The sequence below is a fragment of the Agelaius phoeniceus genome, chromosome 13 (genome assembly GCF_051311805.1).
Source record: "Agelaius phoeniceus isolate bAgePho1 chromosome 13, bAgePho1.hap1, whole genome shotgun sequence".
In the NCBI taxonomy this organism is placed as follows: Eukaryota; Metazoa; Chordata; class Aves; order Passeriformes; family Icteridae; genus Agelaius; species Agelaius phoeniceus.
The window spans coordinates 17,965,590-17,980,383 of record NC_135277.1 but is presented as its reverse complement, the minus strand read 5'-3'; the positions used below and the strand labels follow the sequence as shown (position 1 = coordinate 17,980,383).

The 14,794-nt window shown below is 51.4% G+C and overlaps 1 long non-coding RNA gene across 1 annotated transcript in view; it reads left to right on the top strand.

Annotated features, from left to right (window-relative positions):
• The window catches only part of LOC129126201 (uncharacterized), a 104,345-nt gene that overhangs the window by 12,296 nt on the left and 77,255 nt on the right, over positions 1-14,794 (top strand). Inside the window, exon 3 of the long non-coding RNA XR_013184086.1 lies at positions 7,798-7,879. This is a non-coding gene — a long non-coding RNA (uncharacterized LOC129126201). The remainder of the gene's footprint in view (positions 1-7,797; positions 7,880-14,794) is intronic.

Sequence of the window (14,794 nt, the reverse complement as noted above, 5' to 3'; positions counted from 1 at the left end):
TTGCTTTTATGCTTCCCCAAGACCAAAAATACACACACTCACTGCAGGTGTAGGACAAATGAGACTTGGGGAACAGGGATATGTGCAGGGATGTGCTCAGCAGCAGCAGCAGGAGGAACACAGACCTGCTGCCTGCCATGGAGCATATCCCAGCCCTGTTACAACCCCACATAAACCACCCTCCTGTCACTACAGGGCTGCTTGCACTCAGCCCAGCTGATCTCCCACACAGCACACACAGTTTTCCCAATGGCACCAAAAGAAGTAACAACTTCCCAAGCCTGGAGAAAATCCCTTTGGTGCCAAATCCACTGAGATCAGGGAAAAATCAAGGCTGGGGTTACAAGGGATGTCTTGGCTGGGCAGATCTGTCAGGACATGTAACATGGTGTGAGAGACATGGTGGTTATTTCTACTGTCTGAGATGGATGTGGCAGGAAGGAATGTTGCAAAAACTTATTTCCCAGCAGCAGGTGCTGGTGCATGAGCCAAGGTAGGGCCTGAAGGCACATCTGGCCAGATGCTGTGAGTGCCCACACTGGGGAGGGCAGGGCTGGGACATGTCACAGTGCTGCTGCTTCTTGCTCACAGGGAGCCCTGGGCTTCTCATTTGCTTTTGGACTGAATGAAATGTTCTGGTCAATTGAAATCCCATTTTATTTCATTTATCATTTATTCTGCTGACTTTATTCAGGAGCTGCAGTGTGGTGCTGAATGTCCTGTGGGTGTAGCTGGCTCTGGCTCTGACACTGGTGCCTTCTGGAGTCCCTTGCACTGAGGAGGGCAGGAGTGTTTCCAGTTTCCAAGTGTTTTCATGGTAGCCAGGAAGCCTTTGCTTGCTGGGAGTGGTGTTCCTTGGGGGAAGGCTCCTTCTCCAGCACATTGCTCTCCTGGCAGGGTGGAAGCACTCAGCCAGGCCTGGCATCTCAGCCTCTTCTCTGTGTCTAATGAAGGGGCTGAAGCCCTTTCTGCATCTCCTGGGGATGGCACATCTCATTTTCACCCACTTGGAAAGTAAAATGGCAGCTGTGGATAAGCTTTATTTATTCTGTCTATGCAATGTATCTGTATTCATGAAGCTCCTTTATTCAAATCCTTGGCTCCCAGCTCTAGGAGCAGTAACTTGCCCTTTAAAATGATAATAATCCCAGGCAAACTCCCTACAGAGACAAAATTTGTCATTGCTTTGCCTTTGGCTTTGCAAATCTCTCGTGTTTCTCCTCGTCATGTGCTGATGGGTCTGGAGTGAGGTGCAGGGCAGGCTGGTCTGCAGTGTGGGCACAGAGATGCCCAGGGCAGTGTGGGACAGGAGCAGCTGCTGGGAGAGGCTGCACAAAACCTCTGAGAACAGACCAGTGAGGCTTTGGCTGCTTGACACCCTGAGCTGCAGCCAGACCTCACGTGCTGAGCACTGCGTCCAAGAGAGGGATAATGGCTTTATTCCACACTCTTCTGAGAGATGCCAAACTGACATACCCTCAGCAAAGCTTCTGTGAACCTCCTCACTTTTATCTGAAGTGCCCAGCGTTGCTGGAAAGCTGTAGGTAGGCAAAGCCTTCTGCTTCTTGTAGGAGTGTTGGGGGCAGCACGGTCAGGATGGATGGAGATGAGAGATCTCTGCAGCCAGGTCTGGAACTTGGGGTTTATTGCAAAGGGCCTGGGGGCAGGGCCTGCTGGGAGCTGCCAGGCACAGCTCAGAGCAGGACTGAGAGGAGAGAGGGGGAGAGAGGTTGAGAGGGTAAGAGAGTAAAAGGGCAAGAGAGAAAAATGTAAGAGGAGTAAAAGGGTAAGAGCGCGAAGTTCCCGTTACAATACAATAAATCTCCTGTGTGGAATAATCTGATTCTCACTAACCAATCTAGTCCAAGATACAAATCCTATAGCATTTACATACAGTCTATAAGAATTATTACATTACTTACCATGTTACATTTTAAACCCTAAAAACTCCTCTTTGGACCCCTTCTGTCAAGCTGTAGGGTCTGCTCTGACCCTTGGGCCTGTCTGCAGGCAGAGGGTGTTGTTCCATCAAAAGGGGATCACCCTCAGCTGGCCACACCATTGTTTTCCAGTTGTTCAGTAACTGAGGGATCTCAAAGCTTGTTTTCATTTCAATCTCACTTATAGTTTCTATATTTTCAAAATCTTTTGCCAGGCAATCATATTTATAAGGCTTTCCTGTTTCATCTTCCCCAACAGCTTCTCTCTGCTCACCAGAATCCCTCAAAGCACACAGAAGTCGCTGCTGGTTTGGATGGTGCCGGGGTTAGCCCTGGGTGGGCGGGACTGACCGCCCGGGTACCGGGCCGGGGGTACCGGGCCGGGCCGGGCAGGGCAGCCCCGGACTGCCGGGGGTGCCAGTGCCGGGGGTGCCCCGGTGCCGCGGGAGAGGGCGCTGCGGGCCCGCGCTGCGCAGCCCGGGCTGCGCACGGGGAAACGCCGGGGAACCTCCGAGCGCTGCGATCGCAGCCCTCGGCAGGGAAATGCTCTGGAAACTTTACCCAACCCAGCCCGGAGAGGGGAGGGGCAGATCCTCACTATGCGCTTGTGAATTGTATGGTGTTTAGTGCGGGGGTCTCTCTGCCTAGAAGGGTGTTTTAGTGGATTAATGTACTTTGGAGTTCAGCTGCTGCTCACCAGAAAGGATGGTGGGGTTTGATTAATACCATCATTCATGGTAGGGTTTGATTCATACCAGATATCTTTCCCCCCTTCTTGTTCTGTTTTGGTTGTGCCTGCAAAATATCCAGTCCTGAAGGTTGTCGCTAGAAAGGGATGTTAGAAGTGGTCCAAATGTACATCAGGAAAGGTATGTCGTGTCACAGGCATCCGTTCTCTCCCCATTTCCATGGAAACATGGACTTCGGTGGTGTCAGGCACAGCAGCCTGGCAGGATGTAGTGGACTCTCTCCAGGAGGAGCTACTGGCAACAGCACACAGAAATGTGCCTTGGTCTCTTCAAGTTTGGAAAGACCAGGTAGTCCTGTCCTTTTGAGTAACAGCTCTTGATAGATCGCGTCAGAAACAACAGCTGGGACAAACATTTAACTCCCTACTTCCCCCTTCCCACCCTACCCTTCCACATCCCAGTGCCCCGTCCAGTCCCGCAGAGAACACTGCACACCACAGGCTCCGGTTTTTAATTTCCTGGGGGGCACAAGGGGAGGAGAGCACATCTTGTGGCGGCTGACAGGCTTTTTGTTCTGCGCCAGTCCTTTTATTAACCCCCCGCTAGATCATTCGCTGTCTGTGCTGAGCTGCCCCCGCTGTGCTGGTGATGAGAGTGTTTGTAGCAGCAGGGCTGCCGGGGGGGATTACGGGGATCCCGCGGACCGGAGCGAGGGGCCGAGCACCGGGACACAGATTGCTGCCGCAGCCTCGCCTCCATCTGCCCTCTCCTCGCCCGAGACACCCCTCGTGAGCCCCGCGGCGACAGCAGTTGTGTGTCTGGTCCCCCCTGTGACTGTCCCGCACCTCCCGACAGCAGTTGTGTGTCTGTTCCCCCCCGTGACCGTCCCGCACCTCCCGACAGCAGTTGTGTGTCCGTTTCCCCCGTGACCGTCCCGCACCTCCCGACAGCTGTTGTGTGTCTGATCCCTCCCCGTGACTGTCCCGCACCTCCCGACAGCAGTTGTGTGTCTGATCCCCCCCCCGTGACCGTCCCGCACCTCCCGACAGCAGTTGTGCGTCTGGTCCCCCCCCGTGACCGTCCCGCACCTCCCGACAGCAGTTGTGTGTCTGGTCCCTCCCGTGACCGTCCCGCACCTCCCGACAGCAGTTGTGTGTCTGATCCCTCCCCGTGACTGTCCCGCACCTCCCGACAGCAGTTGTGTGTCTGTTCCCCCCCGTGACTGTCCCGCACCTCCCGACAGCAGTTGTGTGTCTGGTCCCTCCCGTGACTGTCCCGCACCTCCCGACAGCAGTTGTGTGTCTGGTCCCTCCCGTGACTGTCCCGCACCTCCCGTGTCCCACCTGGGAAGGGGGTGGCGGCCGGCGGTCCGGCGGGGGAGCTGTTGCACATGGATAGGGATAGACAGGGTGGGGGCCCCAGCAGGAGCATCATCTGCTATCCCACACCCTGCCATCCCACAGCCTCACCCACCCCCTTTGATTTATGGGAGATCTTAGGCAAAAGCAAGTGTTTCCACTCAATAATCTTGCCCGATTCCCCTTCTGTATTTAGGGCCTCAATTCCATAAAACATTTATCCCAGACATGGGACTGCACAATTTATGGGAGGAATTGAGATCTTTCTGAGCAGTTGTTTCCTTTTCCTTTTGGATCAGACTGCTGTTGGTGGTTGATTATTCAAACAAATTAATTTGGGATGCATACACAAGTCCTAATTAGCTGCAATTATTCACTTATTTCCCCCCTGCTTCCCTCCTACATCGCCAGAAATTAAAAAAATATCACCCTAACACAGTGTGCCCTGCAATAATTATCCCCTGGGCCAGTCCTGAACCTCTCAATCTACGATCAATACCTTCATCTGTCAGCCACAATTAATTAAACACAATCCCACTTTCAGGGCTTTGATTCATATCGCCCCAGAACATCTTACTGGATATTATAATCCAGACTGATGCTAATGCTGTCCTCAAGTGGAAGGGAGGGGCTGACTGAGATATCAAGCCCCAATTTCATTAAAAGCCAAGCAATAGAAGGGCTCTTGTTTGGAGGTGAGTGATGAGTAGGTGGGACTGTGTTCTCCTCTAGAGCCCTGCTGCTTCCCAGGAAAATAACACTGCTGGAATGAGACTGGGGCAAGGCTGGTGCTCTGGGTGGGGAAGGGAAGCTGAGTTAGGCCAGCATGATGGTTTTGCTGTCTGTGTGAGTGGGTACTGTTCTACAGAGGCTTCTTTTTTTGGACCGAATGAGTGTTTGCAATTTTGGAATTTGATACGTTTCTGAGCAGTAATTCAATATCCAAAGGCTGTTTAGAGCTTCCCGACAATGGTCTGTGGTGGTCCAAGCCAGAGCTCCAGAGATGCTATAACAAAGCTCTTAAAACAGTAAAATTGTTTTACTTGAGATTCTTCTGGTGCTTTTAATAACCCTCTGTTCTACACATGGAGTGGTAAAAGCAAAGAGGGATGTAGGGCCAAGCCACATAAGGACAGGATCCAAGATTCATGGCTCCCTCCCCTCTCTGCTGTCTTCCTCAGATAGGCAAGGAGGTCAGACCTAAAAGGGGTGATTTGAATCTGTTCCAGGTCTTAAACCTGAGAGCCCATTCCCTTTTTGCTGCTGCTGGCTGTGTGTCTCAGCCAGCATCCTCTCCCAGGACTGCAGCCTTCACATTCCTTCTGACTCTGATTCACAGTCAGGCGCTCTCCTTCCCGGATGCCTGTTCCTTGCACCTTCACCCTCAGGATTTCAAAAGCCTCAGATCCAACATCCAGGAGTCTGAGGGCAGCTCCTGTTTTCCACAAAGGGCAGGCAGCTCAGCAAATCTTCAGACAATAAGAGAGAATGATTTCCAACTTCGAGCCACCTGGAATAAAGTGGAGTTGATGATGTTGCAGGGAGTCGTGACCCCAGGACTGGGAACAGCAAATCTAACTATGTTTGAGCTCTCCAGTAGCCCTCAGTGTCCAGTTTCATCAGTGCAACTGTCTGGGGGTTTCCAGGACATCTTCCATGTGATAGATATGTTTTGTTTTCTGCCCTTGTAGGACAAATGACTTTGGAGCCATAATCAAAGGGGAATAGGCAGGCGCTGTAGGTCAGCTCAGGATTTGTGCTGGCTCTGTTGGAGGAGAGCCCAGTGTTTGCACAGAACAAGCAGGAGCCTGTTTCCAGGGCTGGAAATGTTACACTTGGCCATCCCAGCAAAATTTACACCTCGCTGGTACATCATGGAGGCAGGAAGGTATGGAAAACCTTCCCCTCTGCCCATGCCCAGGGTCAGCAGGGACAACAGGGGCCCAGAACTGCGGCAGCCTTGCGTGAGGGAGCTGCTGAGGAAACCACAGCCTTCGCTTGAATTTGGGAGTTCATTCCAGTTCAGTGAGGCAAGGGATACTTCCATGCCTGCTCTCCACACAGGGCTCTGCTGTTTGAGCCTGTTGCATCCAGAAATGATTAAAGCTGGAATGTTTCCTAGGGAAATTCTGTAAGTTTGATAGGACATTCAATTAGGGAAGAGGAGTGAGAGCACACGGTGTGCTGGTCACTGAGTCTGCCTCTGACAGTCCTCACTGAGAACTCACAATGGCTTTGCAGGGAGAAACAACCACTATGTGAAACTTGGAAAATAAATAATTAGGTGGGATTTTGCTGCCTTTTTCCCAAAGCCCTGTACCCATCTTCTGATGACAATCAGAAAGCTGTTGCTTTATCTGCACTTTAAGCTTCAGCTTGTAAATAGCGAAATCTCTGTGATCAGAATGATTTTAGATACAATGAAGCCAAAAAAATGCCAATTTCTCTGCTATCCACCTAAGAAAATGGAGTGATGGGTTTGTAATAGAGCAATAAACCACAGTGCCTTTGTGGGTGCAAACTGTTAGCCTGAGGTTCCCTGCAAGACAGAGGAACAAAGGCCACTTCTCTTTCATCAGCCACTTGAGCAGTACAGACCCCCCACCACCCTCCCTGAGTGAAAGGCTTCGCTGGTGTCTTTATTGCCAGGAGAAAATGAAAATTATATGCAAAATATAGACGAGAAAATTCGTATCTCTGTGTTTGAGTGCTGTGCTGGGTATGACATCACTGGGAGCCAATCAGCAAACTCCCTTTGTGTCTGGCTTTCTAATAAAAGCCACTTCATCAGAGTAATTTGCAGTAATAATTTATTCACCTTCTAGGAACGGCAGCACCTGACTCCCTGAGCAGCCAGGGAGAATGAGTGAGCAAAGGTCCTGAGCCCCAGATGTGGCTGTGCCCTGGGTGGGCACAGCTCCAGCTCTGCCTTGATAAGAGTTGCCTTCAAATTGCAGATAATAGAAGTGATTACATGCGTTCATTAATTACCCTGTGGCTGAGCACCCCTAAAGCTGCTCAGTGCTGCAGGTGCCCAGAGCAGGGGATGGTTCCCAGCAGGAAAAGCAGCTTTGGGGTTGGAAGTGTTGCACTGGGGCCACATAACAGAGCTCTGCAGTCCTGGGCAAGGTTCCCCTTGCTCTGCAGGGGTGACAAGGGGCTGCTTTGCATGGACAAAGGGAAGAATTTGGCCTTTTGAATTTGTGGTTTGCCTGGGTGAAGGGCAGGGAAGCCTGTGCTGGAGGTACAGAGAGAAACTGAGGCACCACAGCGGTGTGTGCAGTTCAGATGCCTGGTGCTGTGCAGGGGAATATCATGGATATGGCTTCTGGCACTTGTGTCACTCAGTGCAGCTCACAGGAACCTTCTTTGCAGGCTGGGATAGCTCAGAGCACCTTGGTGGCATCCAGCCTTACAGACAATGAGTAATAGCTCTGTGAACGAGGACAGACCCCACAAAAAAGAGCAGCAGGCTGTGGGATCTCTCCCTGAATCCCAAGGAAATGCTGCTTTGAGCAGCACTCTGGGGCTGAGTAATCTGGTTGTGCAGGAGACACGTGGGCTGCTCGTCCCACATGTCTCTAGTAGAAGCTTCACTGTGCCAGTGTGTTGTGTGGGAGGCTCTTCCAGAGCTGTGTGCAATTGCTACATTGGATGTATATTCTGGTGGTGTAAACTCCCCTAATCAGATTCTACACACACAATGCTGGATTTGGAAACAGAGCACAGAGCACTGAACAGAGACCAGCCCATGAAGACAACCAAAACAAGAGATCACTTCTAGCCTGAATGATTCATTCTGTTTTACAGCAAGGAAAAGCAGCAGAGCAGATGTCCTGAGCTGGCCCAAGGAAGCCCAGGCAGACACACCAATACAACCATCAGCACACAGGTAATGGAGATCTCAACTGAAGATGCAGCCAGGCAAAAACCCAACAGTTGTTTGGTGGCAGAGTGAGGGAGTCTTCGTTCTCATTGTGTGCAACAGCAGCCCTCCTCTCTGGCTGAGTTGTCAGCATTGTGTCTATGCAGCCTTTGGAGATTTTGAAAGAAAAAAAAAATGCTAGTAATTCAACCAGTGGAGTTAATTTGCTCTGTAAATCCTGCTGTGAGTGCATCCAAGCAGGCTTTGTGTCAGAGGTTTCTCTGACACAAAGAGTTCCCTTGCCCATGTGTGCATTGATCCTGGAGAGCAGGACAGCTCCTGGTGATGAATAATCCAGCTCTCAGCTCTTCCCTAGGGAGGTGTTCAGCCAGCAGTCCATGCTCTGCTCATGGGGTCCATTAGGGTCACCTTGGAGGAGCTGCTTGAGGAGGTACAACCTTGTTAGAGCTTCTTGGGAGACTCCCAAGGATCAGATCCTGTGTCTGTATGGCTGTTGTGTGCTGGGAAGCATGAGAAGCCACAAGCAGTGTAAAGGAGGATTAGGAGTGAAGATGTGCTCCCCTGGGATTCCCAGACAAATCTAGGTATGCTGTACTTGGATGTGCTCCTCTCCATGTGATAGGAAACCTGAGGGGCCCTAAATGTCTTCAGTAAGAGTGGGAGGTGCATGCCCCCCTTCTGAATCCAGGCTTTCCAGGTTTGCCATTCCAGTCTCTCACTGGGGTTGAGATGTTTCCTTGGGTTTCTCCAGAAGCACCTGCAGCAAGCAGGAGACCCTGGCTGCAGCCCCCCGTGGGTACCACAGGCTGGCAGTGAGGGGTGCCCCTGCCCATGATCCCTGGGAGAGCCTCCCAGCTCCTGCCCTGATTGTGCTGTGACACCCACTCATGCTCACTGGGGACTCTGAACACTGCAAGTGATATCCCAGGTGCAAGGCAGGCCCTGGCCCCTACTCCCATATTGTAAAGCAGCACTGGGGAGCTTTGGGGAGTGCTTTCCTGTTTGGATTTCACCCATTTACTTGGTTTGGTTGAAGCACAGCAGAGATAACTGGGGAGGGGGAGGTGGTGCTGCCCCCAGCCTCTGTCTGTAGGACCCTTTTAAGCCCTGTTTATTGATTTACTTTGAAACTACATCCTTGGCTGAAATGAGTGCAATCAGAGGTGGCAGAACTCCAGAGCAGAAGAGTTTATAACATGTTTTCTAGGAATTGCATGTCATATCTGAAGGGAAAATGGAAGGGTAACATAAACACACACAAAGCCTGAGGATAATGTCTATTACTGTGTGGAGACAGTGGTCTCAGAGCCTGGAGTGATCTGATGAAGTCTGGTAGTGGAAATTTGGGCTAAGCTGTGCTTTGCAGACTGGATTCTTTTATAAATGAAGCTGTGTAAAAGAAATTCTGGATTGCTGGGTCAGGTAAACAGCAAAGCAGGCAGCCTGTAGAGACCAGGCACTTTGTCCTGACTAACTGCATTTCATGGAGCCTGGCTTTTGGATAACCTCTGCCAGTCACCCTGGCACCAGCTCACTGAACTTTGCCTCTGGGGGTTGCCCTAGACAGAGATGTTAAGGCTCCTCACCCCACCACAGCACCACAGCAGGTCTGTGTAATATCTTCCTTCCATCAGGAATCGTGTACTTTAAACCTGAAAGCAGTTTGCCTTTGTCCTGAACGTGCAGACAGAAAGAAACATAATGTTTGGACTGCTTAAGTGCTTCACCCTCTCTTCTCTGCTGACTTGGCCAGGCATTTCCAGGTTTTAAGACTGACTCATTATTAGCCTCAGATTAGGCAGCAGCAAAATTGCTTAAACCTGGCTTAACTGCCAGAATAGGCCCTTTAATGCAGCCCTTTTGTCCTTGGACCATTGTCCCAGTGGTCTGTTCCCAGCCCCCCTTCCCCTAGCTCTGCCTGGGGCTTGCTGGACTTGCTAAGAGCCTCTCTGCAGCTAGAAATGGATCTGCTTTTTTTCAGGATCTCTTTGTTGTCTTGAGCTCTCAGGGTGGCTGCCTAACACCTGCACCACTCCCCCATCCCTGTGTAAATTGCCTGCATCCCTCGCTGACAAATGAGAGGCCATTGGCAGCAGCAAGGTAACCTGGCATTCCCCCCAGCTGCCTTCTGCTTCCCAGCCAGCTCCAGGTGAGTGGGTGAGCTCAGCCCTGGCCTGTGCCCAGCTGGCTCTGTAACCTGGGGTCAATTGAGCCTTTCAGGATCCCACTGCTCCTGCCCCTGCAATCTCAGACATGAGCTCTGGCTCTTCCAGCACCTGGGAAGCAGCTGAATAATGCTGGGTAGGCTCAGCTTCCCACACAACTCCCTGCCAGCTGCAGCTGTGGGCTTGTCTTTTCCAATCTATGGCCACCACTAGCACACTGACATCACAGTTTGCTTTCTCTTTGGGTCTGCTAGTGACAAGTCTACCTGTTGGTGGAGGGGGAGGTTTGTGATTCCCCTCTGTCCAATTCCCCCTGCCTTGATGGATCTGGGGCTGTGCCTGCCCTGCTTGACAATCCTCAGGTACTGTCAGCTACTTCACCTGCTCCATCCTTGGCTATTTGCCCAGCCCTCCTCTCTTCCTGCTGTGTTCCCTCTCGGGGTGACCTTATTTACAAATTTTGCATATTTAATGTCCTGCTGATGACTCACAGAGCAACCACTTTCCTTCTAAACCATCCTGCACTGTCCAAATTAATTCACATTCTGCTTTCTGACAGCCCTTCCTGGACACCTACCTTCTGCCTTCAGCTCAGGAGTTTTAAATCTCCTCATACTTGCTCTTCCCTGCTCCTTTCTTGATGTCTCTTTCTCACCATCCACTCACCCCCTCCATTCTCTTTGACTTGACCTTTCTCTAAATACCCATATCTGGGCTTTGCTGAAAGCTGGATGCTTCTGCCCAAAGGTTATCTCTGAAATCCAACTCGTCCTCCCTGTGCACCCAGCTGAAATCCCTTTGGAATGCCCAGGTTTTCGAAGCAATCAGATTTCTGCCACACTTATCAGTGCTGTGCAGAGTCCCACACACCTTATCATTGGGATTTTCCTGGGAGCCTCTGGCAGTGCAGTGTTCAAGGGTTGTGTGAGTGAGTCTCACCCAGCCTGTCACCATCTCCTCACACTCCCTGTGCAGTGCCTGTGCCTCCTGCAGGCAGCCTGTCCTCCTGGCCCTGCTCCATCCAACCATCAGCTGGATTTTCCACTGCAGACATGCTGAGTGTTCCTGCCAGCCATGCCAGTTCCCATCTGCCACCGTGTGTTTCTCCCAGGTTACTCCCTCTGCAGCAGAGGAGCAACCTGTAACCACTGACAAAGCCTTTTTTCCTTCTTCTGGATCCCTGCCAAAATCTGCTGGGCTGCACTGCTACTGCTACCCAATGTCTGCCTTCATGTTTCTGCTCCTTTGCCTGTGTATGGTCTCTTTGTGTCCCCTAAGTGTGTCCTTGGGATGTGGGCACACTTCTGAGCGTGGGACTGTCCCTCTGTGCCATCAGCAAGATGAGACCATCATACAGCCCACAATGAGGGAGGGAAGTGTAATCCTGGAAGCCTAAATGATGAAGTCAGATCATTTTGGTTTCTGAGAGCAGCAAACACCAGGCTGGTTTCAGGGCTTGCAAATCTCCCCATTCCCAGGCCCATTGTCGTGGTGTTGCCTCTGTCAAACACAGCAACTCTGGCTCTCCTCCCACAGATTATCTGGGCATGCAAATGACCTCAGACAGATACACTGTCATTTTCTCATGCTGTGATTTTCCTTACACCCCCCTGCGGGACGTGACAATAAAATTACCCCTCTTGTTCCTTTCCCACAGACAATCTTGCAGCGTGTCAGTCAGCGTCACGTGAGCAGTCCCCCTTCCATTGCTCCTGGGACCCGGGGGGTGATTTGGAAAGGATCTGCTGGGCTGTCACTCACCTCCATCTGCCTTCAGGAGGAGGATTCTGGGTTCCATGCTGTTTCCTCTTGTGCCTGTGTGCCTCTTTGATCACAATTGGCTTCTCAGGCCTTCAGAATCACAGCTGCCCTGTAAGGTTTGCCCCTAATCCTGCTGACATGTTGTTCTCTGGCAAGCTCTGGGCTTTACTTGCTCCCAATTTGGGATTAACTGCTATTTCTGATGATTCTGCTGTTGCCACAGATGTCCCGTTTCTTACCTGGACTTAAGAGCTGTTTGGGTCTAAAGTACTCCTGACCTTCTCTGTCAGCTGACCAGCCAGCCACATTTTTACTTCAAGATTTCATTATTGAGTCCATCTCTCTCTCATTTTTGTCCCCACTAACCCTTGTGCACAACATACAACCAGACCTGCACCAGGAATTTGTGTGGAGAGGCTGCACGAGCCTGCAGCACTCACCAGCACTTGCCAGTGAGGTTCCTGTCTGGAAAACAAAAGCAACAGAGCTCTGACATGACAGCAAGATCTATGTCAGATAAACCCCTGTGCTTTCTCATCTTCCTCCCCAAAAGACTTCTGACATGCACTGAAGTTTACACTCCTGGAGCCGAGCTTGAGCTGGTCAAGCCAGGATCAGAAATGCTTGCAGGCAGGAAGGTTTGGACTCAAATGTTTCTCTTCTTCCCCCTTATTGCAGTGTGTGCTTCCAGGAGCAGGATATCAGAGTTGGTTGCCAGCTGCAAGCCAGTGGCCATGTGGTTCTTTCCAGAGCAGGCCTAGTGGTGATATCCCCTTGTAGTGGGGTGTGGAGCTGCTCCAGGAATCTTCATCTCTAGGAGAACTCTTGTGCAAGTGATGGGGACAGTGAGCAGTGGTGGATGGCTGTTACTGAGCACATCAGTGTGTTTTGTGGATAGGAGCTGTAAAAATCATGGAATCAGAGAATCCCAGCCTGGCTGGGCTGGAAGGGACATTAAAGCTCATCCAGTCTCACCCCCTGTCACAGGCAGGGACACCTTCCACTGTCCCAGGGTGCTCCAAGCTCTGTCCAACCTCACCTTGGACACTGCCAGGGATCCAGGGGCAGCCACAGCTGCTCTGGGCAATGTGGGCCAGGGCCTCCCCATCCTCCCATCCAGGAATTCCTTCCCAATATCCCATCCATCCCTGCTCTCTGGCAGTGGAAGCCATTCCCTGTGTCCTGTCCCTCCATCCCTTGTCCCCAGTCCCTCCCCAGCTCTCCTGGAGCCCCTTCTGAGCTCAGAGCTCTCCTGGAGCCTTCTCTTGTCCAGGTGAGCAGCCCCAGCTCTCCCAGCCTGGCTCCAGAGCAGAGGGCCTCCACCCTCAGAGCATCTCCATGTCCCCCTCTGGGCTCTCTCCAGCAGCTCTGTGTCCTCTCTGTGCTGGCCCCAGGGCTGGGGCAGCTCTGCAGGTGGGGTCTCACCTGAGGGGGCAGAGTCCCCTCCCTTGACTTGCTGATGTAAAGCTCCACTGTGCAGAGGCCATGTCTAGATCAGGTCATCTTTTAGAGGCCTGAAAGGTCTGAGCAGCCAAGGATACCCTCTGGAGAGTGGGAAGGGAGCAGAGCCCATGGAGGAGGAAGACAGATTGTCCAGAGCATAGAGGAGGAGTGTCTGGAGTGGAAAAGGCTCCCTGGGCACAGGACACACTCTCTTTGCACCACCTGCCCCAGAGAAGGGAAATTTCCCCACCTGGGGGTACAGAGCCCCTGTGAATGCTGGAGCTCAGAGTTCCACTCCCTTCCCACATCTCCTGTGTCTGGCAGAGAGGGAAAAGCACTGAGGGAGGAATATTCCAAGCTTGCCCTGAAAGCAGGGACTAAATCAGACTGCAGTAAGAAATTGCTTCACATTTTCTGTAATATTTTTTAAATTTGATAATATCAGGAGTGACCTCCTGGTCAGATGTTTCAGGAAATTTAATGACCATCTGTGAGAGGGGACCTTGGCTTCACCTTCCATCTTCCAGCCTTGCAGAAGCTGCCAGCTCATGCCTGGCACGTGCAGCAGCACTGATGTTACCTGGGGTTAGCAAGGGAAAGTTTCCCTAGGTCTTTCTTCTCCTGCCTGAATTCTGGGGAAACAGAGTTCATGAATCCCTGTTGTACAGTCAGAAAATGCCCTTATTCCCTTCAATTATAATCCCAAAGTGAAAAATTAATTGAGGCAGGTATTAAATTAGGCAGGTTTTGCTTGACTAAATATTTACCATTTGGGAGCCTAATCTATTCACTTAATAATCTAACCCCTTTTTATTTTTTATTATTGGTTTGCAAAAAAAATAATAATGTCTATTCCATTAGGAGCTGCTGCTGGCTTAAGAGGATTTCACTCCCATTTTATGGTTTGGATCAAAGAAAATTTATTCTTGCAACAGATTTAATGATTCTTTGCTAACATTGTCTTCCCAGCTGCAGTTGGACTGTAATAAAAAACCCTTTAGCTTTTGTTAGACTTGCACATTCTTTGCTGCCAATAATGATTAATCTTTTCCCCCTACAAGACCACCTTATTACTTGGGTTTGACTTAGGAGCTGCCATTCCCTCTGGAGCTTGGTCAGGCCTTTCTCCAGCACAGCTCTGGAGCAGCACAGGTGTGACCCCAGTGCCTCCCTTGGCAGTCTGTCTGTCTTTGCCCCCTGCTTGCTGCTCTGTGGCACTCCTCCACAGCACAGCTGTCTGGGGGATGACAGGGAATTCATTGCAAGAATTCCTGAATACTTCCATGCATGGAAAGGCCCTTGACATGCCAGCAGGGAGGGTTGTCTGGAAACAGGGGTGAGGGGATGCAGGGCTGGGGGCAGCTCCCACTGCCCCCTGACCTTGGGCAAGCATGGGGAGCACGAATCCTCACCCCAAACCAGGGCACTGCCTCCTCCCAGCTCTGCTTTTCCCCTTCCCACAGCTGCCAGGGGCACAGACCATATCCCAGCCGTGCTCTGAATCAATGGGCAGGGATGGGGATGCTCCTGGAAGGCACAGGAGGAGGCTGAC